Here is a 24,686-nt window from a genome sequence, read left to right on the forward strand (position 1 = left end):
TTTGTCAGATCCTTAGAGCTGGAGACGTCTTGGGGTCACCACTGTTTTACATTTGAAGAAGTCCAAGACAAAGAAATAGGAGTCGTTATCTAAACTCACAAGGATATTGAATGCAGGAAAGTAAGATTTGCAGTTTAAAATATGTTAAGAGGATAGAGCTCATCTTAAGTGTTTTTACCACACAAAAAACCCAACCCACATCAAGCCACACACAAAAAGGACCACAAAAACCCCAACCCGCACCAAGCTACTCATGAAATGACACAAGGACATTTTTGGATTGATGGAGATATTTAGTACCTTGAAAAGTATCATGGGAGTATGCAAAAGTCCAAACTCATCAAGATGTGTACATTAAACGTGTGCAAATTTTGTATACCAGTTATATATCAATAATGGGCTTCCTTGGTGGGTCAGATGGTAAACAATCTGCCTACAATGTAGGAGACCAGAGTTCGATTCCTGGGTAGGGAAGATCCCCTGAAGAAGGAAATGGAAACTCACTCCAATATTCTTGCCTGGAGAATTCCATGGACAGAGGAGCCTGGCGGGTTTCAGTCCATGGGGTCACCAAAGAGTCAGACACAATTGAGTGACTAACACTTTTGCTTTCATACCTCAATAAACCTTTTCCTCCTGTTTCTCCAAACAATGCTTTCTTTTTAGAAAATCTTTTTTTCCCACAGCTTTATTGAGATCTGTTTGACATATAACATTGTGTAAATTTAAGGTGTACAACAATAAAAGCTTTAAAAAGAAAAAGGAAATAAAAAGACGAGCACTGACTGAGAGACTGTATTTACAATTAATATATTTGCCGGAAGATTTGTATCCAGAATATATAAATAACTCCTTCAATTCGACAATAAAAGATATACAGTCCATTAAAATATGCAAAAGCACAGATACTTTCAGAGAAAGAGATATAACAACAGAGATGAACAGCAACTTAAAAAGAGATTCTCTTGAGGTGTTTAGGGCCAGGTTCACAGCTCTTTTTACTAAGCTATTCTGAACGAAATTATCTAGTCCCATGCGTGGATAATGCAATCATCATAATGCAGTCATTATTAACAGTAAGTTATACCCAGGTGTCCAAAAGACTCAGCTACGAAATAGAAATTTAGTTTAGCATGGTTTCCATGAACATACATCTTTAATGGGTTTTCCTCAAACCAGACCGCTTAGTTGATTGCAATGCCTGGGTTGGTGGGCTGCTCCTCACAGCTCTTTGAGGCTCACTGGCCACCAAGAGAGTCCAGAGGTTCATGCTGCCTTCTTCTGTGACGTTATGGCTGAGTGTATTAATCTACTTCCTCCTCTCCACCTGCCAGTAATATATGCCATAAAATCTAAGAGATTTGAGAAATGAATAAAATGTACCTTTGTTTTCTTCTCAAACTGGGAATGAGTATGAGACAGCCAGCATGAGCTATTCTGCATTATTTGTTTCTCTCTAGAGCTGTGTCGGAGTTTTCTTCCTCATAAACAGTTAAGTAGCACCTCTCAGGCCAAAGGGCGACCTCAGTATATTTTAAAGCAGGAGACATTGTTGGTGTGATTTAAGCCCAGAGGCCTTCTTAGCCTGGGCTTCTGTGAGCTTAAGGAAGAATTTGTCATCTTAAGAAACTGTCATCAGTCTCCTCCTGTTGGTCAGGTGTGGAAGTCTGAAGTCTCCTGCCAGGCGAGGTAATTGATTGGCAGTGACACTTAGGCTACCCTGCTGATCTTTGTAGAGGAACCAGGAAAAAAGGAGGCTGGAACAATAGATCCACTGCTCTGCGTCTGTGCTGTGTGATGTGGAATAGAAAACGAACTTCAGAGGTTAAACCGTTTCAAAAGCCCACATCAAGCTGCGCCACCTCCTGGCAGACCACTGAGAGGCTGTTACAACAAGGAAATGAGGCTGATGCTGCATTGTCTTGCGGAGGGAGGTTGGTAGGATCCTGTTATTTTGCTCCTGAAGTGTAAGGGCTTCTTTTAGAGTGTGTAATCTTCACAAAGGGCCACGTATTTTAAGATTCCTTTTATAGGAAATATCACGAAAAGGCAAATCCAGAGAGACAGAAGGTGGGTTCGTGGGTGTGAGGGGATGGGGAAGGGGTTCAAGGAGAGGTGGCGCAGTGGGTAAAGAATCTGCCTGCAATGCAGGAGACACAGGAGACGCGAGTTCAATCCCTGGGTTGGGAAGATCCCCTGGAGGAGAAAATGGCAACCCAGTCCAGTATTCTTGCTTGGGAAATGCTATGGACAGAGGAGCCTGGCGGGCTACAGTCTATGGGGTTGCAAAGAGTCGCACACAACTGAGGCGACTGAACACACACAACCCGTGGGGAGGGTTTCTTTCTGGGCTGATAAGAAACATCCCAGATCGGGTAGCGGTGATAACGGCACAGCATGGCAAATATACTACAGACACTGACTGTCTACTTTGAAATGGTATGGTATGGGAATTATGTCTCAATTAAAAAGCATATAGTGTGTCATCTTAAGATGAGGATTGGTGGAAAGTGACAAGGGCAGATCCTGCCGAGGTCTGGGTGACACCTGCATCTCATGCTTGCCATGCACTAGCCTCTCTTCTGAGGGCCCGACGATTGCTCACCCATGTCATCCTCACAGCAGGCCCTGAGATGGTGCTGTCGTCACTCACACTCTATAGATGTGGTGATGGAGGGGCAGGGAGGACAGGTGACTTGTTCAAGGTCACACACATGGCAGAGCCAGTCTCCCCACCAGACAGTCTGGCTCTGGAGCCTGTATCCCAGTGCTTTGCTCCTGCCTGGTTTCTAGCGAAGTCACTGCAGGGCACTGAATCAGCAAACAGTCAGAGAGGCCATGCATGTGCAGGAGCCCAGGGTGGCCCAGTCTGAATGTTGGCACAAGATGGGCCTCCAGCAGAGGTTATTTGCACAAACAGATTAGTTCGCCTGGCTGTCGTGCCAACCTTGTGAACTGACGTCAGCCCCCTCTGGCTTCTGTTTGTTCAGACCCAAAGGACACAGGCGTCACTTGCTGTAGATTGGTCTGTGTGGACACACCTTGTCTGTCCTCTTTCAGATGCCTCCCAATGGGCGAGATGGAGGAAGCTTGGAGCTCGCTTCTGATGCAATACTGTCAACAGTCTCAGAGCTTGTGACCCTGTGTGTTATGTGTGCACACAATAACATCCAACTTAGGTCTTTGGTAAGAAATAACTTTTAAAGCAAATTTGCATACTGACTTATGCTTTTTTTTTTTGCACTTACTGAGTGGCATGCGGAATCTTAATTTCCCCACCAGTGCTTGAACCCATATCCCCTGCAGTGGAAGTGCGGAGTCTTAACCACAGGACCACCAGGGAAGTCCCTGCTATTTTATGCTTTTAAAATCAAGCATACTGATCTCTCAATGAAGAAAAAGATGAGTCACTTTGGATATCTTAGAATGATCCTCATTTTAAATCAATAATGCATTAGACATAAGGATCTAGTTATTTCTATTTTGTTAAATACTTAAAACATGTAATTTTGCTGTTTTAATATATCTTTAGAAGTATTTTTTTTCTAATAAGTGAAACATAGGTAGATATGTGATGCAGTGGTAATGAATCCGTCTGCTAATGCAGGAGACACAGGAGATGGGAGTTCGATCTCTGGGTTGGGAAGATTCCTTGGAGTAGGAAATGGCAACCCACTCCAGTATTCTTGCCTGGAAAATTCCGTGGACAGAGGGACCTGGAGGGCTAGAATCCATGGGATCACAAAGAGTCAGACATGACTGAGCACCTGAGCAGAGCAGGTAGGTATTTGGCACCTAGAGCTCTAAGACTTGTGGATTTGGATAAGACCTCCCTATCTGGGTTGGAAGTCTTGCCTGGCCTTGTAGCAGCCACCCTCCGAGATATATTTAGCATCTCTGTGTTTCTGTTTCCTGCATGTAATGGGACAATCGTAACACCTACCCCATACTGGTGGCATGAGGTTTCAATGGCCTAACCAGTGGAAAGCACGTAGAGAGGAGACAGCACAAGGCGTGCACTGTGCTTACTTATATGAAATCTGGGAACTTCAGTCTGATACATTAATGATTAAAAAGGCATCAGGAAGTCATGTATTTGTACCAGTCCTGGCCAACTTCACAGCATGCTTCCTTTGCTGTCTTTTGCATGCTAAGATGGTCCCCATTTAACACAAGGGGAAATGCAAAGTATCTCTTTAGGATTCCACAAGGAATTAATGTCTTAACTTGGTCTAGAGCTCATTCTCCTTATTCTTAAACCAGTTTTATGTATTTTTGAAAATAATTTTTCTATATCATTTATCACTAATTTTTAGTGAGAAATTCTAAAAAATGAAGATATGTTTTAGATTGAATAATATTTAAAGATAAAATAATAAAGATGCATTATTTGAGGAAAAGAAGCTGAGGCCAGAGCCCATCTTCTAGTTAGTTCCACAGCTTCCAGCTCTTGTTCTGTTGTGTTTGTTTGTGGATTATAGATTGTTTAAGGTAAAAAAAAAAGTGTATGTTAGCCACTCAGTCGTGTCTGACTCTTTGCGATCCCATGGACTGTAGGTCAACAAGCTCCTCTATCCATGGGATTCTCTAGGCAAGAATACTGGAGTGGGTAGCCATTCGCTTCTCCAGGGGATCTTTCTGACCCAGGGATCAAATCCGAATCTCCTGCATTACAAGCAGATTGTATACCATCTGAGCCACAAGCGAAGCCTTTGTTTGCAGTAATAGCAATATTAAGGATAATCAATATTAATTCTTCATTTTATGGATTAGGAAACATTTCCAGAGAGCTGGTATGACTTTATTAATTCTGCTAAAGAAGTAAATTTAAAACCTAAGAATCTAATATATTGGTCTAGTTCCAAGTCTGGTCATCTTTCTATTTGAACCAATTCGACTTCACAGGTGAAGACTCACTTCGAGTGCTCCCAGGACTATATGAGAACCAAGTAATAGATTATTCCTCTCCCTGATCTGTAAGTGGCCCCTTGGAAAGACCTCTCCAGGTATGGGGGAGGGAGGTATGGGGAGCAGCAGTCCCCTGCAGTGCTATATAAAGCCAGAGGTTCATAAAGAGCACACAAAATGCCCTCCTCTCTGGGATTACAGCTAAGCTGTCTCTCTGCTATATTCAAGTTTTTGCTGCATCTTTTCTGCCATCTACTAGCTGACTAGGCAAATCCATTAAATTCTCTGTGAATCAGCTCCCCCACTTATAAAATAAGTGCAATTCTACCCATTTCATAAGGTTTTTAAGAGGATGGAATGAGCAAATATAAATATATCTAATTTCATGTCTGGTGTATAGTTAGTATAGTTGATAACGCTATTATTATTACTGCTCTTCAGTTTTTTCCCCCCGACTGCATCAAATCTTAGTTGCAGTGTGCAGAATCTGTTTTGGTGGCATGTGGAATCTAGTTCCCCTGACCAGGGATCAAACCTGTGTCCCCTGAGTTGGAAAGCAGATTCTCAACCACTGGACCACTAGGAAAGTCCCCGGACTCCTTTTAATATGAGTGGAAACACTTGGGGATAGCACTGGGGACAAAGGATTTGCTTCCCAGAAAATCTGATGGACAGAGGAGCCTGGTGGGCTACAGTCCTTGGGGTCGCAATGAGTTGGACATGACTGAGTGACTGAGTGACTGAGAATGCACAGACACCACATCCCATAGTCTTGGGTCTCCAGAATCCTTCCTTTCTGGTTTACCCAACTCTGCTGCTGCTGCTGCTAAGTCGCTTCAGTTGTGTCCGACTCTGTGCGACCCCAGAGACGGCAGCCCACCAGGCTTCCCGGTCCCTGGGATTCTCCAGGCAGGAACACTGGAGTGGGTTGCCATTTCCTTCTCCAATGCATGAAAGTGAAAAGTGAAAGTGAAGTCGCTCAGTCGTGTCCGACTCTAGCGACCCCATGGACTACATACAGCCCAACTCTAGTCCTCAGTATTCTCGGGCGAAAATTTCATTAGCTTCCTTTTGCTGAATTCCTAAAGTTACTGGTTTCATTTTTTCTCTCGTTAGAAAATACAATGATAAGCATAAATTATACTCATCTAGAATACTAAAGAGAGTTGTGCAGGCTTCCTATTGAAAGGGAGCATCCCCATGTGGACACTGAGAGAGCCCTAGGAAGCAGAACAGGATAAGGTTCTGTTTCTCTGGGCCACACTCTTCCTTGAGCTGCACTCTGGATGTGGAGCGCATGAGCAGTTGGGCATATGCTTTCCTCAGTCTTGGATGAATTCTCCACATTCGCTTGCCCAGCATTTCATCAGCAGCATCCAGTTATGTAGCATTCAGGGCTCAGCACAGTAAACAAGACTTCCACACTCCTGAATGGTCTTCTTGCTTGCCTGTGTCTCCCATAAAATGTAGGCCCCATGTCAATAGAGGTTTTATTGTTTACCTTTACATCTATGACTCCAATCCCAGTGCACCACACACAATTGTGTGTTCAGTCATGTCTGACTCTTTGCAACCCCAGGGGCTGTAGCCCACCAGGCTCCTCTGTCTATGGGATTTCCCAGGCAAGAATACTTGTGTGGGTTGCCATTTCCTCCTCTGGGAGATCTTCCTGACACAATAGGTGCTCAATAAATGCTTTTAAAATAAATTACTACTGAGATCAACTTCATAGCAAAGGAGGCATCCATGAATATGAAGCAAAGGATGAACCTTATTGAACTTTCCAGTCATTAAAGGCAGGATTTGGCATGACTTGGCCTCTGTCTTATCTTGTGTCACTCCTCTTTGGCCTCTGGGTGGCAATGACCCTGCTGTCTTTCCATTTCCCATGCTCATCAGGTCCATTCCCGCCACTCAGGGCACATGATACGGTTTGCCAGGCTGTGCTGTACACAAGGCCACTCCACCAAAGGCTTTGCCAGCGCTGCCAGTAAGAATGCCACACGAGCCACAGGCTTGAGTCACACATGGAATTCTAAATTTTTTTGTGGCTATGTTAAAAAATTAAAAGAAGCAAGTGAAATTAATACAAATATTTTATTGAACCCAATAGGCCCAAATAGTACCATTTGAATATAATCAAATAAAAATAATTGAGGTACTCTCTCTATATATTTTCACATGGACTCTTCAAAACCCAGAATATTTTGTATTTACAGCACATCTTGACTTAGACTAGCTATATTTTAAGTGCTCAGTAGTCAAATGTGACTAGTTACTATGATATTAGGAATTGTACCATTGGCATTCCAGATCATGTAGCATTGTTTAAACAAGATTTCTGGAAGTTGATCAATAAAGAGGCTTGTTCTAACAAAATCAGTGAATTAGAACAGTTTTCTAACTGCGGCCAAAGGTCTGGAGGAAGTGGTGTCTTTTTTCTAATTTGTGCAAAAATGCTTTGCAGCCAGTGGCAGCCTTATTGTCATGAGGCTTTTGCACATGCTGTTCCCTCCTCCTGGAAGTTCAATGCCCTTTGACAGATTTATTTCTGTTCATGTTTCTATTAAAGTGTCAGTTCTTTCATAGGGTCTTTGTTTCATTTTCTCACAAAGCCCTGCTTCTTTGCCTCATAGCACTTATTTGGATTAGTCATTCATGTGTGAGATTATTTAATGAAATTTCTGTCTCTGACACAAAATGGTTATGCTAGAAGGGGGAAGTTCTTGTCTATTTTTGTTCACCATGGAGTTCCCGACTCTGAGCATAGTGCTGTGTGCATAGAAGGGGCTCCAGAAAGCTGTACCGCGGGGCTGCTTGGCTGACCTCATGCGTCAGTGTCAAGGGCCCCAGGAGTTTGCTTACATTTGTTTGGTCCAGATACATCTCAGTCTCAGCCAGCAGGTCCAGGCAGAGGCTACAATGTCGTTCAAGGTCTCTCCAGAGAAACAAACTGACTGTTTCTTCTCTCACTGCACAAATGTGTTTTCTATTCCAAGTATGTGAATTCATCAGTTTATCCTGAACCTGTTCCCGGCTGCAACTGCCTTCTGTCTCTCTAGAGATGAGTGACTGAGTTTTATCTCAGACTCATTCAGGAGACTTAATCTGCAGTGGCCACTTTAAAACAATAATATTTACAAAATAGGTGAGTTACTAATGTGAAGGGCAAGTAAATTAGGAGATAAACCACTCTGCATTTTGAAGCATACAAGGTTGTGCAAGTTCTTGGAAATCCAGGAGCTGGAGTCTGGGAAATTTATTTCATTACTTCACATGCTGTCTTCTTCCTTCCATCCTCTTACTATTCCTACCGATCGATCAGAGCCACAGAGGGGACAGTTAGAAATTGGGAGCACAAGGCAAAATGACTGTTAACCAATGAGCATTAATGATATTACACAAAGTATTAAGTTTGATAGTTGACATTTGCAACTCTGATGCCATCAGACTGATTGGGTTCAAATCCTGACCTTGATATTTACTGGCAGTGTGACCTGGGGTAAGTTATTTAATTTCTCTGAGCCTCAGTTTCCTCATCTGTAAAACGAAGGATTAAAAATAAGAACCTAAAGAACCTACCTCAAAAGTGTGTTTTGACACTTAAGAGAGCTGTTTACCATATAGTACTTGAATAATGTTATCTCAGAAGTTACGTCTATTTTTTTCTGAACAAGTTTACCCTTCTGGGACATGAAAGATTTGGCTAAGAATGGACATATCAGGTGAATATTATGGAGACACAACCTTCATTTAAGACAAAACAAGCAAGGTCCAATGCCACTAATACTTTGCTTATTCCTTGAGTCTTCTTTGATTAGGCCTGATTGAAAAAATTTTTCAACAAAGCGAGACCTTCCATGAATACAGTTAAATCAGAACTGATGGCTCTATAGTGTTGGGCTGGATTTCATGGGAACCTTATCCTGTCTCTGAAATCTGTATCTTCTGGTGAATGGAAAAAATAGTTAAGACGTATAAATGGCAATAAAAGTACAGACATATTGTGATATTGTGCTTTGCAAATATTGCATTTTTAAATGATAAATTGAAGCTTTGTGGCAGTTCTTCATCCAGCCAGTCTACCAGCACCATTTTCTCAACAGCATTTACTCAGTTTGTGTCTGGGTCTCATTTTGGTAATTCTCACAATATTTCAAACTTCTCCATTGTTATTATATTTGGTATGGTGGTCTGTGGTTTTTGACATTACTACTACAATTTCCTGAAGCATCCTATGATGATGAACAATTTTAAGCAATAAAGTATTTTTAATTAAGGTCCATACATTGTTTTTTAGACATTGTGCTAATGCATAATTAGTAGAATACAGTATAATGTAAACTTCTTTTATTCACTGGGAAACTAAACTTCTCCTCTCTTCAGGCTTTTTACTTTTTTTTTTTTAAGATGAATATGTCTATTTCTGTAGCTCCAAGTAGCAGTTAATAATATGCTATTGCTTTTCTCATTGATAAGTCCAGCCGGCACCAGATTTGTCTACCAAATAGCCTGTCGTGCAGCTCCGCTTGGATCTTCCATATCCTGGGAGACTTGACATCTAAAGTGGAACTTGTACTTCCTCCTCAGTTTGGTTCTGATTCTTGTGCTTCCTTTCTTGGCCAATGGCACTTCCACTTTGTTTACTTCAGCCATAAATCTAAGGGTTATTTTCCACCCTTTATCTTTCTTGTTTCCCATCTGCTGTCTGTGACCAAGTGTTCCAAATAGGAAAAGGAGTTCGTCAAGGCTGTATATTGTCACCCTGTTTATTTAACTTATATGCAGAGTACATCATGAGAAACGCTGGACTGGAAGAAACACAAGCTGGAATCAAGATCGCCAGGAGAAATCTCAATAACCTCAGATATGCAGATGACACCACCCTTATGGCAGAAAGTGAAGAACTAAAAAGCCTCTTGATGAAAGTGAAAGTGGTGAGTGAAAAAGTTGGCTTAAAGCTCAACATTCAGAAAATGAAGATCATGGCATCTGGTCCCATCACTTCATGGGAAATAGATGGGGAAACAGTGGAAATAGTGCAGACTTGATTTTTGTGGGCTCCAAAATCACTACAGATGGTGACTGCAGCCATGAAATTAAGAGATGCTTACTCCTTGGAAGGAAAGTTATGACCAACCTAGATAGCATGTTCAAAAGCAGAGACATTACCTTGCCAACAAAGGTTCGTCTAGTCAAGGCTATGGTGTTTTTCTGTGGTCATGTATGGATGTGAGAGTTGGACTGTGAAGAAGGCTGAGTGCCAAAGAATTGATGCTTTTGAGCTGTGGTGTTCGAGAAGACTCTTGCGAGTCCCTTGGACTGCAAGGAGATCCAACCAGTCCATTCTGAAGGAGATCAGCCCTGGGATTTCTTTGGAAGGAATGAAGCTAAAGCTGAAACTCCAGTACTTTGCCACCTCATGCGAAGAGTTGACTCATTGGAAAAGACTCTGATGCTGGGAGGCATTGGGGGCAAGAGAAGGAGACGACAGAGGATGAGATGGCTGGATGGCATCACCGACTCGATGGACGTGAGTCTGAGTGAACTCTGGGAGTTGGTGATGGACAGGGAGGCCTGGCGTGCTGCGATTCATGGGGTCACAAAGAGTCGGACACGACTGAGCGACTGATCTGATCTGATAGTCTGTCCTCTCTTCACCATCCACCCCCCACCCCCAACCATTGTCTTAATCCAGCCCTCACTGGTCATCTTGTGCTACTTTTAATTTTGTCTTCATACAGCTGGGGGCTACCCTGGTGGCTTAGATGGTAAAGAATCTGCCTGTAACGTAGGAGACCTAGATTCGATCCCTAGGTTGGGAAGACCCCTGGAGGAAGAAGTGGCAACCTAATCAAGTATTCTTGCCTGGAGAATTCCATGGACAGAGAAGTCTGGCGGGCTACAGTCCATGGGGTCGCAAGAGTTGGGACAGGACTGAGTGACTAACACTTTCACTTTCATTTCATACAGCTACTTAAGAAATCTTGAAATGAAATACAGTATACTAACACATATATATTGAATTTAGAAAGATGGTAATGATAACCCTGTATGGGAGACAGCAAAAGAGACATAGATGTATAGAACAGTCTTTTGGACTCTGTAGGAGAGGGCAAGGGTGGGATGATTTGGGAGAATGGCATTGAAACATGTATAATATCATATGTGAAACGAATCACCAGTCCAGGTTCGATGCATGATACAGGATGCTCGGGGATGGTGCACTGGGATGACCCAGAGGGATGGTATGGGGAGGGAGGGTGGGAGGGGGGTTCAGGATGGGGAACACGTGAACACCCGTGGCAGATTCATGTTGATGTATGGCAAAACCAATACAATATTGTAAAGTAATTAGCCTCCAATTAAAATAAATACATTTATATTAAAAAAAGAAAAGAGAAAAAAAAAGAAAAAATGCAAATCTGATGATTAAGTACTTTAATACTTAAAATTCTTCCATGGTTTTCTGTCAGCTACTATGGACTCAGGTCCACTCTGTGGTGTGTTGTGGACCACTGTCCTCTAGTTGGGCCCTTCTTGCTGTTCAGACTCATCCTGCTTGATGCCTCTGTGCTGTAGCACCAACAATCAGCATCCTTGTCATCAAGCCCCAGATACCATGCCAACTGTTTCACCTGCTTTTCGCTTGATTTGCCTTAATTTTCACAGCTCTCCTACCAGGTAGATACTCTTATTACTATTTCACTTGATGGCAGGTGGAGTGTTCCCAAGGTCACACAGGTACAGAATTGAAATTTTCTCACAGGTTGCTTTCTAGAGTCTGGGTTTGCCTTGCGTTCTGTCCATTTCACTTAATTATATCACCCTTCTTTACCTCCCCGATATTTGCACAAACGGTTTTCCTTTGTTGGCTATGTCTTCCACCTCATCCTCATGCCTGCCTCTCAGGGCACTTCTCAGGAAGCACTTCCATGAGGAAACCTGCCCCGGTCAGATACACCAGGCACTTTTTCAACTTCTATCCTGCCCCACCTTTCTGTTGCAGCTCCTACAGGTCTTGATGGTGCTTATGTTTTACACACCTGATGCCTGCTCTGGGCAATATAGTTTTTGAAAGCAGAAGTATGTTTTATTATTTATGACCTACAGTACCTGGTCTAGTACCTGAAACCTGGCGGATGCTCAACCAATGTTTGTTCAATCAATGAATGAGTACGCAAATGAACACATCAAGTGTGGGAACAGGGTCAGGGCTGAACAGACTCATCAGCTTCACCAAAATGAGTTGACACAAATCTTCAACTCTTATCTGATAAACTTCCTCCTTGGATTTCCCAGCACATGTATTCATTCATTCCCTCATTCATTCATTCTTTAAACATGCCTTGACTGCTACTAAGTCCCAGCTAAATTCCGTGACTGCAAAGGTGAATAAAAATAATTCTTATCCTTGAAGAGGTCACAATATAGATGTATAATGAATACATATCAGTAGATGATTATAATATGTTGAGATATATGCTATAAAAGTGTTTTATGTAATATAGGAAGGCAGTATAAAGAAGGGAGTTTCTACAAGAGGACATAGGAGCTGGATCTTGAAGGAAGCATAGAGGCCAAGCAGAAAAGGTAAGGTGGGGAATGATTTCAGAGTTGTGTAAGTGTTTAGAATGAAGGGCATTTGAAGCAACAAACACATAGGTGCAAAGGCACAGAGGCAGGGGAACAAGGTGTGCTAGGGACGGTTCCCAGTGGGGGAGAATTGGAGAAGCAGTGAATGTCCAGGTCTGGACAGATTTGGGGGTACTCCAAAAGTAAGTTGTGGGCTTTACTGCATAACACTGAAGCACCAGTAGATGAGTTTGAGCAGATGAATAAAGTCATCAGTATTGTTGGCTTTTAGAATGATTACCTTAAGATTTAGGAAGAGAATTGATAAGAGACTAAGTTAAGACAGCTGCTGAGTGAATGAATAAGAAGGGATGGATCTGATAGATCCTCAAGGATAGAACAGACAGAACTTCATAATTGAATAAATGAGAGGCCATCACTGAACAGAGATACAGAAGAAGATAAGTGAAGGTTTGTGCCATTGATTGAGCTTGGGGTATACAGTTCTATCCCCTTTGGAGAAATAATGATCTGGATACAACAGTAGGCAAAAGAATTTTCTTTTTATGTAGTCATTGAATTAAATAAAATCATTCCCTTAAAAATTTCTTTTTTTTTGCATGTATTGCCTTTTAAATATTTAAATACTTTGGCATCAGAGATATGTTTCAAAAAATCCTTTTGATGGAGTCGAACTCTCCAAGCTTCTGTTTCTTTGACCCAGGTTCTTCAGAGTCTTATGGCCTGAGTCCTCTCCTAGGAACAAGGAAGGCCTGGGCTGGCAGATGTCTGGCCAACTCTCGGCTGCACCCAAAGCAGCAGCAGCACCCTTACTTGTCCTAACAGTGGACTTCCACTGGGGAAAGAGCTTTACTTACCACTGAAATCTCAAGTCTAAAGATTCATTTTGATATTTGGCAAATCTAATACAGTTATGTAAAGTTTAAAAATAAAATAAAATTAAAAAAAAAAGAAAAAAAAAATAAAGATCAGTAACTCATACAATCTGTTTTCTTAAATGTGAGTGCTTGGCTGCAGTTCTGTGTTGTAAGGTGTTTCTCTGTTCTGTTTTGTTCTTGTTTATTGTTTGCTTCTATCTTGAAAAATGGAGATCATGTCAGGGGATAAATCTTGTTCATAAATCTAGTATATTGAGCCCAATTGTTTTTAATTGCAGATAGGATTGTTTTAATTGCCACATATTTCTGTTTCCCAAGAAACATACATTACACCCATAATGGTCTATGTTCCTCTTAACAATGGAATTAGAATAAAATGTCCACAGCCAAAGCTGCACGGGGTCTGGCTTGCTTGTTTGCCATCATTCTCAATGAGGTGAAAAGTGAACGCTAGCCACAAATCAACTGAGAATTAGCACAAGCTGTTGTTTTTGAGTTTTCTAAATATTTTCAGACTTCCATTGTGTATTTTTATGTTTTGTACTCAAAAATCCTTGCCAAAACCTCCCCCAACGGCATTCCTTCCTAGGTTCCTAACTCGTGAACAGCAAACAAAACTTCTTGTAGGTCATCAATCTCAAGGAGATATGTTTGCTAAATACAAGAAGATGAATAGAATACATGTTTTTACTATTTTTGGGTTTACAAACTCATTAAAAAAATAAGACTGTGTTAGTTGAACTCGTAGACTACTTCTGATTTGCATCTTTAGGATAGTATTTGGATACTCAAAATGTATATAAAATGAAAATCACAGCCCTGTGGAATTAGTAGATATAGAAGTTGAGGAAAGGTTGGATAGAACAAAGCAGGACAGAAGGTTGGGTAACCTTAAATAGAAGGTACACACATAAACACACTGCTGTTTAGCTGGTAGATATATTTATTGTCCATGGACAGATTATTCATGAAAAAAAGTCTGCTTATATGCCTTTTGTTGAATACCATGAATTTTCAGCATGTCTTTTCTCCCATGTAATGATCATTAAATTCTCTAGATAATACCAAGACAGTTTTCCTTTTTCCTCCTTCCATTTGTGGGTACTGCATTAAAATTGATTACAATAAATCATGTGTGTTAAGTACTAATCTCATTTTCTTTCTTTTATTCCTGTGACCAATGGGATGGCACAGATATGGATGCTTTTGTGCCCTGGGGAAATAGAAAACAGAGGTTGTCCATCTTTGCCAAGGAGATTGATGTCTTAGTCAATATCGCTGTGGGACACATGGGAAAAACTGCCTCTGCCCTGCCCCACAACTCCATCCTGATTACCAGCTCACCAGTGGTTGTGATCTCATTTCTTTTATTATTATATCAAGGAAATGTTAAGTTTTCTTAACTCCTTATTCAAAATGCCCTTGAAGAAAGGGAGCGAGGTGTCAGAAAATAATAGATTCTCATAATTCTTCCACAAACCTTTTAAATGTCCTTGGAAAATGTTATTGTATTTGACTCAGTTTCCCTTTTGCTTGGGGAAAGTAAGAGTTACGGAGACCTAAGGTCCACCTAGATGTCTTTGATACCTCAGTCAACACAATAGTAAGATCTTTCCTATAAAGTCTATTTCACTTTTCCTATCATTTCATTGAATTTCAAAGCATCGAATAAGACCCACTAACACCATAATTTAATCATTTGCTCTCTAGTTTGTGACAAACCAGGTCCATCCTGCAACAAAAAATGGGGGGTGCTGTTCTCCATGTTAGACAGTTTATTTCTTATCGAAGTCTGTGTTCAATTTTTCCTTTGTTGACTTTTAAACTTGAAATCTGTTTTGTGACAAAGAATATGAAGAGATTTGGAAGGAAAAAGAAAAGCATCTTTGAACACACTATTTCAAATATTTTAAACCCCTTTGGTATGCACAGATAAAATCTATTGAGTTTGTGTGTGGGATCTTGATTCTGTGGTTATGAATTATTTAAACAAAGTTTATGCAACATAAAGAACAATTGTCAAAAAATATAAATAATCATTTTCTTCCTTCGGTGCTGTAAATTCACTGGTACTGTGGATATTATGAAGGAATCCTTTATTTGCTTTAAACCTATTGTTCTGCTTTGCCTTTTGGTTAGAATTTTGGCTGAAATTGACAGAGTCAATTAGTAAGTTTCCCCAGGTTCAACCCGTTGTTCATGAAAACAGTGTCATATGTGATGAAACAATGACCCACAGGCCACAAACAGCCTCTATGACGTTTGGCCTGACTCTTGCTTCAATAAATGAAATTAAAGCATTTGATTGGTAACTTTTCCATCAAGGGAAGCAGTAGCCTCTGGATGAACACTCTTGAAGCTTTCTCTCTCTTTTTTTTTTTTTTTGGTTTGGCTTTTATGTATTTTAGAGTATAAAATATTTTTATATTTTATCTTAGCTCTGTGCTAATATCATCTTTTTCCCCTCTTTTTTCTTCTAAAATAACTCATGTCTAGTGAGCTAATTAACAGGCCTTTTGAATTTCTTTACTGTCCATAGAAATAATCTGTGGGGTGGAATGAATACCAAGTAATCTCTATTTCTCTCTGTCTGTGGACTTGCGGAGGGGTCCAACTCATTAGTGAAAAATATTAAATACTAAGTTTATGTTTAAGAAAGTAGCAAAAAGTATACAATGGGGAAGATTTGATTTAATGAACTTCATAGGGAAAAATTGTCCTTCTGGACTTGCAGTGGGCTACGAGCCAGTTGTGAGTGAACTGTTGGGGGTCCTATTGGCGTGCAGGGGTGTCTCGGGGAGATCACTGTGGCATCTTCAGGCTTTCTTGCAACTGTCTTTGTTGCCAGGTCTTACAGAATCGGAAACCCACCCCAGTATTCTTAACTGGGAAATCCTATGGACAGAGGAGCCTGGCGGGCTACAGTCCACAGGGTTGCAAAGAGTTGGATACAACTGAGCACACACACACACACACACACACACACACAGTTCAAATGGAATTTGCCCCAAACTTAGAAAGCCCACTGTGGAATGAGAACGATGATTGGAGAAAACTTGAATGAGAAGGATGATTGAATGAGAAGGAGAACTTGAAATAGTGGCTCCTGAGTGCTGAGCAAGAAGGTGGGAAGGAAGGATGCCATCTGGGCTGGTGCACAGTTACTCTTCCAGATGTTTGCCGGCCCTACTGGGAGAAGAAGGGGATATACGTTGCTACCTTGGCTTCAGACAGCAGAGTTCTGGGCAGCAGGTGGATTTATAGAAAAGTACATTTGGCCTTAAGGAAAGGAAGCCTTCCAGTGGTCTAGACTCTCTGAAGTGGGAGGGGACTGCTACAAGGTGTGGTGACTCCCTTTCTCTGGGAGTGAGCAGAGAGAGGGTGGCTGCTCCCATTGGCAGATTCCATAGGGATTGAACTGGACAGTCTTGGCAGAACCTTTCAACATCGAGATCCTCTGCTTCTGGTAGTAAAAAGGAATACATCCTCTATATCTCTAATTATGCCAAGATTCACTTATAATAGACTCCTTACAAAAACAGTTGAGGTGCACATAACAGAGGCACGTGGAGTAATTCTGTGGTTCTGGAACTAGGCTGGCTGGATTTCCTATTTATGAGACAATATGCTTTCAATTTTCACATGTGTAGAGTGTAGTAGAATGCATCTCATAGGGTTATTATAAGGATTAAATGAGGTAATAATGTAAAGATGTTAGACCAGGGCCTGATAGAAGTAAGCCCTCTAGTTTGGTTATCTGTTACTCTTATCAGCTGGGCACTTGGTTGGACAGTTATCCCTCAGTATCCACGGGGGATTAGCTCCAGCATACCCCATGGACACCAGTACTCAGGGATGCTCATATCCTTTGTGTAAAATGGTGCAATACAGCCAGTTCTCCTTATCCATGAGTTTTGCATCCACGGATGCAGAGAGCCCGTGGTGCTAAGTTAACAGTATCTTAACTGCAGTAAAATAACCACATATTCATACTGAGGAGTCCTGATGAATGAGAGTCTACTGTGAAGGCTGGTCCAAGTTAATCCTCAGCTGTCTGTGACTGAATACAGAACACCTAATGTGAGAATTTTTTGTAGTATTAGTTGATGGTGATTTTTCTGACTAAACAAATATCAAAATATATGATGTTTTTACTCAAAAAATTGCTTTCACAAGAAGCTCATAAGCAGTTCAGTTAGCATTTCTAGGTCTTAACTAAAATGTCAGGCTTTCCAATTTACTCATGTTGGCTAAACTCTCATTATAATTTTAGTGGGTCCAGTTCAGGAAATCAGTGTGAAATGACTCTCTCTCTGTCTGAATTTTTACATAAATAAATAAATAGTGCTGGATTTTAGAGCTAAATGAATCAGAATATGTTTAGTGCAATCCTGTAGTACAAGCACAAAGGAAATGGGACACTTTGGATCAAGAGAAAAACAATAGCACGGGTAATAGGTTATTAATTTTGTGCCATTTGTCCACTCCTTCAGTAATGTTTAACAAGGCTTTATTGATCACAATAGCCTTGATTTGTACATGGGTACACATGATTACATTGTGGGCACCAGACCAATCCCTGTATACAGAGCCTGCAAGCCAAAGACTTCATTAATAATTGATTTTAGCAGGGTTGTACAAGTCCACATGGATCTGTCTTTTGCCAGCATGCTTCATCATGATATACTGTTTGATTTCTGAATAATTGTAGGATAATAGATTTGGAAGTAACCACAGATTGGAAGTTGGAGGACCTCATCAGTGGCACAGCCAGGGTCAGTTGTTCTGACTCCTTCTGCAAAGCCTTCCACTAAACGTATATGGAATCTTTCATCAACAGAATCTGTATCTTAGATACAGCTGTGAAAATCTGACAGGTCAATAACAGAAAACATTTCCCCAAGCAGCTCACTACAGGTGTCCTTCAGATATTCTTGGCAGTATCTTCTATGAAGTTTCACCAATGAGGCTGAATCTCTAGGTCAGAGACCATTAAGATTGGGTTCAGAAATTGTTCAGTGACACACTCACAGTCTCTGGGGAATGAGGCCTTATCTCGAGTGGACGGGGACATTGGGGTCTTTTCGAACAGTGGCATGACCCCTGGAGTTCTTCTCGAGTTTCAAGGTGAGACCGGCCTCCTCCTGAGGTGCGTCTGATCTTCCCAGCCCAGATCTCTGTCCAACATTGCCCAACATACTCACCTGTAAGCTGTAGTTTAACCACTCACTAACACTCATGATGTCAGGTGGGATTAGCAGATCATGGTTCACCCAGGTCTCTGACTAGCCCTGCTTCTAAAGCCTGCCCACTCACCTCTAGCAAAGGCCACAGGTATGCACTGCAGCCCTTGGTCTCTCTCCCAGTTCTCCCCTCTAGCACTTGTCTAGCTTCTCTGCGCTCTAAACTTTGGCCTTGGATATTTAAGGGTCATGCTTCTTCCTTGTCTATTTCAGTTGCTGTTTCATGTGAACCATCTGCTTAGTGTTCATTTTACCCCAGGGTCATCCTCAGCTCCCCAATTTGTGGGCTAATCCCAAATCACTGCTAGCCCCACCTGGCCTGTGTCAGACAATCCAGATCCTTATTTGTCTTGGAAGACAGTCAACCCCTGAATCACCATTTCTGTGAATTTATTATAACTTACTGTCCGTGTTTTGACTGTGGCTGGAATGTTGTCCCTGGGCTGCTATGGCATTCCTTCCCTGGGGTCCACCTGCCACCCTGGCTGATTCCCCACATGGCTGAGTATTCTAAGCTCAAGGGAACATGGTGGGCATGGTCCCCACTGTCCTTTCCTCATAGCAGCCACTGTCAGCCAGAGATGAGGATGGGACTCATGCTGTCAGGGGTTTACCAGTGCCTTCAGTTACTGGGAAGCCAGCTTCTCCCTAGGACTGCAAAATGCCATGGCTCCACCTGGCAAGAGAAGGCCAACAGTATCATCCACAGGCTCCATCAGGGGCTGCGTGGATGCACTACCATGGCATCAAGCCTTGAAGTAAAAACAGAGTACAAGCTGGGACCACAGGGAAAACCCTGGAAAGACCTCAGAAAAATTTGGAGAGTAGCCCAACACTGTGGACTTCGCAGCCTTTCCAAAGCTCATATTTAATGAATAAAGGCCCCACTTGACCCTCTTGATCTATCCTCTACAGACATGGTGATTCCTTGCTCCTTTCCCTCTTACAGGGGGGGATTTCTTCCTGGCTCTAAGTGTCCACAGCCTTCCAACACCCACTGTATGGACCCATCGCCATGCTGGGTGGCCAGCCTCAGCTAGGTAAGGGGTCTTCCTTTATGGCTTAGCCCTCGGCAGTTTCCCTACCCCATTGGCTCCTGTCCTGATCATACTCTAGTTCTTAACCTGGGAAAACTGTGTTCCACTGCACTGAAGTGTGAGACTTGGGTGGTGTCATCAACCAAGGTCTGTTGAGTCAGACAGCTTCCTAGCTCCTGGTCAGCATGGACCCCATTGCTTCCTGCTTGAGGAAAGCCGTGGCCTGCAGGAGGCCTACAGCACAGTGTTTTGTCACGAGCTGCCCATGTATTTCTTTGATCCCTCTGATGACCCAGCTGTCTTATCACACTGTCACCTTTTGTCATCAGTGGTGCTTCTGTCTCCAGGCCACGTCCAGCCTTTCTGAAGCCATCATGCCAGGGATTCCAGTTAAGCGTGCCCCTCACAAAAAAGCATTTCCTGTTATAGAGGAAGGAAAATCGATTCCTTGTCAGAAGTGCTATTGTGAAATCACACTGGTGTTATAGGCTATTTTTCTGCTGAGTGGAATGTACTCTTCCAAATCTGATACTAATGGCCTCCACTGGTATATGTATGCCAGCTCATGGAGGGGGTTCATCAGGCTGTCTGTCTCTTAGAGCCAACATGCAACTCTTGCTCATCCTTGACTGTTTTAAGCTTAATGTTTGGCATGTGAGCTCCCAGTTTGAAAGGTGGTGGTCTTCTTGGGAATCCCTGACTATTATTTCACAAATTTGGTTCACCCAGTGTGGATGAGCCATTGCAGGCACTGGCAAACTTTTTCTATAAAGAACCAGAGTAAATATTTTAGGCTTTAAGGGCCATTCTGTCTCTCTTGCAACTATTCGGTTCTGATGCTAGAGAACAGAAGCAGCCATAGAGCATATGTGAAAAGTTGGGTGTGGCTGTGTTCCTGTAAAACTTATTTACAAACTCAGGTGGTGAGCCAGTGTTTACAGATTGCTGAGATACTCCAGGCTGCTCTGAGAAATGTGCTAGTCAGGCTTGAGTAGAGTCTCAGGCTGTGTTTTGTAAAGGTAAACAGGCCATATGATGGCAGAAAGACAAGACATCAACTGTTCTGGAAGGGTGTATGTGCTAACTTGCTTCAGTTGTGTCCTACTTTGTCCCACCCTTTGGACCGTAGCCCACCAGGCTCCTCTGTCCATGAGATTCTCCAGGCAAGAATAATGGAGTGGGTTGCCAAGCCCTTCTCCAGTGGCCTGGGAAATAGCTGTGGAAAGAAAAGAAGTGAAAGGCAAAGGAGAAAAGGAAAGATATACCCATTTGAATGCAGAGTTCCAAAGAATACCAAGGAGAGATAAGAAAGTCTTCCTCAGTGATCAATGCAAAGAAATAGAGGGAAAAAATAGAATGAGAAAGACTAGAGATCTCTTCAAGAATATTAGAGATACCAAGGGAACATTTCATGCAAAGATGGGCATAATAAAGAAGCAGAAGTATTAAGAAGAGGTGGCAAGAATACACAGAAGAACTATACAAAAAGATCTTCATGACCCAGATAACTGTGATGGTGTGATCAAGTCATCTAGAGCCAGACATCCTGGAATGCGAAGTCAAGTGGGCCTTAAGAGGTATCACTAGGAACAAAGCTAGTGGAGGTGATGGAATTCCAGTTGAGCTATTCAAATCCTGAAAGATAATGCTGTAAAAGAGCTGCACTCAATATGCCAGCAAATTTGGAAAACTCAGCAGTGGCCATAGGACTGGAAAAGGTCAGTTTTCATTCCAATCCCAAAGAAAGGCAATGCCAAGGATCGCTCAAACTACTGCACAATTGCATGCATCTCACAGGTTAGCAAAGTAATGCTCAAAATTCTCCAAGCCAGTTTTCAACAGTACATGAACTGTGAACTTCCAGATGTTCAAGCTGGATTTAGAAAAGGCAGAGGAACCAGAGATCAAATTGCCAACATCCTTTGGATCATTGAAACAGCAAGAGAGTTCCAGAAAAACATCTATTTCTGCTTTATTGACTACGCCAAAGCCTTTGGGAGGATCACAATAGTGGAAAATTCTTCAAGAGATGGGAATACCAGATCACCTTACCTGTCTCCTGAGAAATCTGTATGCAGGTCATGAAGCAACAGTTAAAACTGGACATGGAGCAAAAGACTGGTTCCAAATCAGGAAAGGAGAAGGTCAAGGCTGTATATTGTCACTCTACTTATTTAACTTATATGCAGAGTACATCATGCAAAATGCCAGGCTGAATGAAGCACAAGCTGGAGTCAAGATTGCTGGGAGAAATATCAATAACCTTGGATGTGCAGATGACACCACCCTTATGGTGGAAATCGAAGAAGAACTAAAGAGCCTCTTGATGAAAGTGAAAGAGGAGAGTGAAAAAGTTGGTTTAAAGCTCAACATTCAGAAAACTATGATCATGGCATCTGGTCCCATCACTTCATGGCAAATAGATGGGGAAACAATGCAAACCAGTGACAGACTTTAATTTTTTGGGCTCCAAAATCACTGTAGATGGTGCCTGCAGCCATGAAATTAAAAGATGCTTGCTCCTTGGGAGACAAGTTATGACCAACCTAGACACCATATTAAAATGCAGAGATATTACTTTGCCAACAAAGGTCCATTTAGTCAAAGCTATGGTTTTTCCAGTAGTCATGTACGGATGTGAGAGTTGGACTATAAAGAAAGCTGAGTGCTGAAGAATTGATGCTTTTGAACTGTGGTGTTGGAGAGGATTCTTGAGAGTCCCTTGGACAGCAAGGAGATCCAACCAGTCCATCCTAAAGGAAGTCAGTCTTAAATATTCATTGGAAGGACCGATGTTGAAGGTGAAACTCCAATACTTTGGCTACCTGGTGCAAAGAGCTGACTCATTTGAAAAGACCCTGATGCTCAGAAAGATTGAAGGTGGGAGGAGAAGGGGACAACAGAGGATGAGATGGTTGGATGGCATCACCAACTCAAGGGACATGAGTTAGAGTAAGCTCCAGGAGCTGCTGATGGACAGGGAGGCCTGGCGCACTGCAGTCCATGTGGTGCAAAGAGTTGGACACGACTCAGCAGCTGAACTGAACTGCCTGGGAAGCCCCTTCAGAAGGACAGTCCTTCCTACATAGATCAAAAACATCCAATTGTTTCTGAACTTTATCTTTTTACTTCTATGCCTTAAGTTCTCTGGTTTCCTTTACCTCTTTCTCTTAATTTCTGTTTAAATTCCAGTTCTTCTGGGAGGCCCTTACTGATTCAGACCCAGGGTTGATGAGCTCTCTTTGCTTTGTGTCCCTGTAAGTTCCATAAGAGGGGAACTAGATCATTCCATAGCCCAGTGCTAGGCTTGTGGTCGGTGGCCATTTATGCTTTGAGATTTTTTACATTTGTTCAGTTGAACTCTTTCTCTATACGTGTGAGAGTATGTATAGAGAGTTGTCTATACATAGAGAGACATAGTTGTCTATATAGAGAGAGAGTCTAAAGAGTTGTGGGAACTTTTTCTTCTCACAACTGTTGGCCCCAATGAGTGTGAACTATTCTACTTAGGGATGGCAACCACCTTGTCACAGGCCCCCTTGAGGTCTGGAGGCTCTGCCTTGTGGTGTGATGGCATCAGGAGCCAGGGCTCTCCACAGACACAGAATCTCAATCTCCTCAGTTCCGCCCTCTTTTTTGAATGCTTAGAATTTTCATTTTTTATTGTTAGGCAGTGATAACCACAAAGTAGCCATCCTTTTTCAGAAGGCTAGACATGGATAGGAAATTGTCCAGCTGAGGCATCAGTGAACATATGGCTCTGTTTACACTGACAGAGGTAAGCCAACAGGGCCTCAGGCTGACAGCTCCATAATCCACCTGCTGAAAGCTCCAGGCCTCAGAGGCAGCTCCTAGCGGAGCGGAGTGCCAAGGGAGCTGGCTGTGTGAGAGAGGGAAGTCTTGGTGGCAGCTCTCGGTGGCCCTGGGTCATTCCCACATTCTGTGCTCCACCCAGTTACCATTCTTCTGAGAGGGAAATTTAGACATGACACACCGCAATCTATAAGCTGACTTGAGCTGGGCCAAGGTGAAGCTGCGTTCGCGTCTAATTACTCTTTGTGGTCTGGCAGCTCCCGAAGCATGACTGTCCGTTTTGTTCTCCATCCCATTGGTTGTCCACCTGATGACTGGAATGTCAGTCTTGACATAAAATACTATGATAATGGCATTGGCCAATCATTGTATCATATGATTTTGGCTTTTAGCTCTATGTGAAATGTCTGACATTCACTGGGAGAGAAATGCCAGCTCAGACACATATCTTATATCATCTAAGGCAAAGGCACGGATAAAGGGGTAGAGCTTTGTAAGACCTGATACTTGAATGAATGTAGTTCAAAGCAGAAATAACAGCAGTAGCATCTTTTGAAGCAATATTTGGTAGGTAGATTCTCTACTTGTATAAGCAATGCAGAAATAGAAAACACTGACCATTGTTCAGAAACGGAAAGTTCTTAAAAAGAAATGTTGGTCTCTAGCTTACAAGTTAGAAAGGGTTGCCAAGGTTGTCTTTCAATAACTCCTGCTAGTATATTATCTTCTCTGATACCAATGAGGCTGATGTCCTCACAAAGCTGATGGACTTTTCTAGAAATCTTTTCACCACTCTGTTTTTCTGATGCTTCTTAAGGTGGCCTTTCTTACTCCTTTATTCTTCAGCCTATGATGATTTACATGTGCCTTATTCTGTTTTATTACATCTTGTAGTCTGCAAGGTTTCTGCCTATTTCTTCTGAGTGCTTTGAAATAGAATGCGTATCAAGTTATTTCCCCATTTACAAAGCAGGCCCCTTGTTGAATGAGAATGAGGTGATTAAAATGGATGATTGTGAATACTTAAATGTACTTTTAAGAGAATTTATACAGGAAAAAAATAGAAAGAAAACCCCCAAAGTTTCTAATTTAAAATTATTTTTTCCTTTCGATAAATACTTCATGCTTATAGCTGTCTTTATTACGAAGAAATAGATCAGGAGCCAACAGATCTGAGTTCTTGTCCCAACACTGGCAAATAGTTCATGTAC

The 24,686-nt window shown here is 42.0% G+C and overlaps 1 long non-coding RNA gene across 3 annotated transcripts in view; it reads left to right on the forward strand.

The window, feature by feature from the left end:
* The window catches only part of LOC112587417, a 56,791-nt gene extending 51,140 nt beyond the window's left edge, over window positions 1-5,651 (forward strand). Inside the window, exons 4-5 of one of the 3 annotated variants that reach the window (XR_006542329.2) lie at window positions 3,061-3,186; window positions 4,906-5,649. This is a non-coding gene — a long non-coding RNA (uncharacterized LOC112587417). Of the gene's footprint in view, window positions 1-3,060; window positions 3,187-4,905 lie in introns of all 3 variants that reach the window. The other 2 variants (XR_006542331.2, XR_006542330.2) reach the window with 2 other exon arrangements.
* Window positions 5,652-24,686: the final 19,035 nt, after the last annotated feature.

This window comes from Bubalus bubalis, chromosome 10 (genome assembly GCF_019923935.1).
Source record: "Bubalus bubalis isolate 160015118507 breed Murrah chromosome 10, NDDB_SH_1, whole genome shotgun sequence".
Taxonomy (NCBI): domain Eukaryota; kingdom Metazoa; phylum Chordata; class Mammalia; order Artiodactyla; family Bovidae; genus Bubalus; species Bubalus bubalis.